A 4276-nucleotide genomic window follows, 5' to 3' on the forward strand; every position below is an offset into this window, starting at 1 on the left:
TGATAAGAAAGCTCTCAGGAAAAACCAAATTTCCTCTTGGACTCTGCACATATTCCAGCACATGGAGTTCCTTTTCCTTCCAGCAGCCTTCTAAAATTAGGAGTGAGGTGGAGGTCTGTCCTCCCTGCACACAGGGACCTGTGTGCTCAGCTCCAGGGCTCACCTGGGGGGCACAGCAGATCCTGCTGGACGGACAGGGGAGAGGGCAGAGGTCCCTGTGCTGTTTTCATGGAATAGCTCCTCTATCCATGGCCGTTATTTGTGGGAGTCAGAGCTTTACACCAGGGGAGGTGCCACATCCTTTGCCTCCTGCTTAATGACGCTGAGAATTGTCTGAGCAGCTCAGAAAGGCAGCGGAAAGGTTTTGGGGCTACAGCTGTGGACTCAAAGACAAAAATCATCTCAAGCCCTGCGCCCACTCTAAAAGGTGAGCAGAGATTGCCAAAGAGGGAACCAAGGGAGAAAACCAAAGAACAATCAGAAGGACCCTGCAATTTGGTGCATTTGTCTTGGGATCAGCCTTGGCCTCACACCACCAGCATGCAACTCCAGCCCAGGCTGCTGGGAATTCATGGCAGCATTAAGGTGACCCCCCTGCACCTGGCTGGGGTCCCCTCCGAGCTGCTGGGTGGGATGATGGAGCAGAAACCACCCCAAAACCCCCCAGGTGTGCAAATTCCCCTTGTGCGGCCTCGCAGCCTGCCAGGAAAGCAGATCTGGGGACAGCACGAGGGACACTGCTGGGACAGCACGAGGGACACTGCTGGGACAGCACGAGGGACACTGCTGGGGACAGCACGAGGGACACTGCTGGGATAGCACGAGGGACACTGCTGGGACAGCACGAGGGACACTGCTGGGGACAGCACAAGGGACACTGCTGGGACAGCACGAGGGACACTGTTAGGGACAGCACGAGGGACACTGCTGGCACCAGCAGGGCTCAGGGGGCACCGACGGGGACCAGCCCAGAGGGAGGGGTGGCTTGGAGACAGCGATCTCCTGTGCTGGTGGAAACCAAGCTCAGCTGTGGGAAAAGCAGCAGGGGGAAGAAAAGGCCGTGATAAGCATCTTTTATCTGCGGCTGTCGCTGCCCTGCTCTCCCCACCCCCGGTTTCCTCTGCTGCCCTCACGTTGTGTCGCTCTGTCACCTGCATCCACAGCAGCGCTGACTGATGGGGGAGCAGCTCAGTCTTTGGCTCAGAGACAGCGAATCCCTGGTGCTCGGCTGCTCCAGCAGGGTCAGGTTCCACACAAAGTGCCTCGCTTTGCACCGGGCTCACCCCTCCTGTCCAGCATTTTCCTTTCTCTTGGTCTGCTCTGAAACACAGCAATTATTTCCCTCCTGGCACTGCAGGGGTTAAAAGGTGGGGGTTAGGAAAGATAAAAGTTTGACAAGAAAGTCTCACAGATATGTATATTTAGCAGAAAGATTTTTAAGTGTAGAATATGAAGAAAGAATAGAGATAGAAGCAAGTTTTGATATAAAAGAAAAGAATTGCTAAGCCAGTCTTACTGGATAAACCCTAAGAAGCAAAAAGTATGATAGTTAGAAAAAGTTTTTGTGACTTAGAGCAAAGGATAAACCCACCTCAAACAAGGTGATTTTACCAAGTAAAAAGATAGCACAGGCAAACAAGTCAGCAAATGTTACAAGTAGGAAAAAGGTCTCAGAATTTTCTACTGCAAGAAAACTGAAACGCAACTTCTAGCTTAAACTGTAATGTACTGACTTTTAGTGATTGGAGAATAGTAACATGAATGTGGTAATTGTAGTAGTTATGATAGGCTATTGATAAAAGAGCCTGATCTGGCCAGGCCACTCCATTCCAGTTTGTGATAAACATCTGGGCAGGCACACAGCATGCAGCTCCTCACAGTCCTCAGCAAAGTCTTCCATGCCCAAAGCCCGGCTGTTAATTCCAATTATGTCAGTTGGGCTGATAAAAGTGATTATTTCTCTCTGCCAGCCCTGCTTTCTCATTGATCCCACAGGCTGCTCTTCAAATGTCACTCAGTGAGGAGGGAGAACACATCCAATTATGAGAAGGGAAAAGATCAGCGTGATGACAAAGCACCAGGGCCAGTGGGCCATGAAACAAGTGAGCCCTGTCTGGTTTTGACACCCTAAAGTCCAAGGAACCCAGAAGGAGGCATTTTGGGGCTCTCTCCCCCCAGAAATTAAAACTGAACTGTGTTCATAACATCTCTGAGGTTTGGTGTTGTATTTGTTCCAATATGAAGCCTTGAACCTGATGGAAATCCAGTAATTATTCAAAAGTACAGGTAAAATCATGCAAACCTCAAAAGCCAGTGAGACTTGGGGTGATGGAATTTATTTTTATGTCAGGCAAATTCCTGCCTTTTTTCTGAACCTGCGTCCAACTCACTGAGGGCCACAGCTGGGGAGTCAAAGACAAAAATCATCTCAAGCCCTGTGCCCACCCTAAAAGGTGAGCAAAGATCGCCAAAGTGGAAACCACGGGTGAAAACCAAGGAACAAAATCAGCCTTGCTCTGCTTCCTCTGGTACAGCCTCTTGACCAAAGCCCAGGCTGAGATTTCTTTGAACAGAGTACAACAAACTCAAAATATTGAGCTGGAAACTGGGCTGGAAACTGATCCCTGGGCACAGATTTACAGAGCCCTGGAGCTGCCTCTGGAGGGCGATTGCCAGAGACAGGGCTGCCTTGGCTAAAACACCTGCTGCAAAGCAGAGAATTCACCTCTGTGTCTCTCAGAGCAGGGGTTTCCCACCTCATCCCCAAATCTGCTTCTGCTCCTGCCAGGGCCCAGCGCTGCCTGCAGGCTGAACATCTGCAGGATGAACATCTGTATCTTTATCAGGATAGGGGACTTCATTCTTTAGGAATGCTTAGATTTGGAGTCAGAGCACTCAGGAACAGCCCAGCAAACCCGCCTGGTCACCACCTGACACCTGGAGTGCTTCCTAGAGCTGCCACATCAGCTCTTACTGAAAACGGGGGAACAGGGAGCTGAGGATGAGGTGCAGTTCCCACAATTTCTGATTGTGGGGGGTGATTTCTGGATCTTCTGTTCCTTATATCCTCACTTTTAAACCTCTGAAGTGTGTGGATGCAGAGGTGGAGTGTGGGAAGGGCAGGGAAGCCGCTGGTTCAGGGCAGGACAGACACTTCCCAACTGCCTTTAATCTCATTTCCTGATTCCAGTACCTCGTCTGCCCCTCTGCTTTAAACCACAAAACTTCCTCCTTTCCCCATAAATAAATATCCCCAGCACAGCTGGGGCATGACATGGGCACCCAGCAGGCTGTGGTGTGGGGCGCTGGGGCAAAGGCAGCAAAAAGGGGGAACCTGGCCCTGGCACCCCAGAACTGCAGGAAAAATGAGGCAGAAACATGAAAACACATCAGAGCCCGAGAGCTGATGAGTTTCAGATAAGATTCACCATTGATAAGTGTTAAATTGCTGACAAAGGCAGGAGTCTGGCACTGCCTGTGCCATAGGAGGGTCACAGAGCTGCATCCAGCCAGGACTGACCTGCAGCTCCTGCTGGTGGCACTGGGGTAATCTGGGTGAAAAGAATTCTCTATTTTCTCCCTTTCTGTGGTACAGGGCAGTTTTAGAACCACAGCTTTCAGCTGCCACCTCTAAAGCAGCCAGGCCAGCAGTGAGGTGTGTGTCTGGGGAGCAGTGCTGCTCAGAGGGATGGCAGAAATGAAACTCCAGGGGCAGGGTTATCTCCTGTCAGGCTGAGAGGAAGTTTCCAGGATTCCTTAGCCCTTATTTAGCCAATTTGTTTTGGAGGGGAATGCTTGTGATAGTGTCTGGCTCTGACCACATGCCTGGCTGGCCACAGTGTCCAGTGGTCACTCCCTGCCTGGTCAGTGCCCCCAGGACAGTTCGGGGGTGTCTCTACCCTTGACCAGCTGTGGGATTTCTGTGGCTGCTCCACTTGTATGCCCCCACAACTGGGGTGCAGCAAGAGCACCGCGCTGGGGACTGGCAGGGATGGGGACCTGGGTGACATCCTGTCACGAGGTGCCACCAACGATGATGGGTGCCAGGAGTCCTCAGTGCCAGGAGCCCCGGAGTAATCGGGGTTTTCCTGGTGCTGTGCGTGCTGGGGAGCACACGGGGGGCACGGGTGGGGTGCGGACACCTCCGGGCGGGGAGCGTGGGGACATCGGGGACGTAGGGAGTGCGCTGGGGGCAGGAGGCACGGGGACACGGTGGGGAAAGGAGCGCACAGGGACACCCTGGGGCGGGGGACAGGAGAGCACCGAGAGGGAGGGG

Source organism: Geospiza fortis, unplaced genomic scaffold (genome assembly GCF_000277835.1).
Source record: "Geospiza fortis unplaced genomic scaffold, GeoFor_1.0 scaffold55, whole genome shotgun sequence".
NCBI lineage: Eukaryota > Metazoa > Chordata > Aves > Passeriformes > Thraupidae > Geospiza > Geospiza fortis.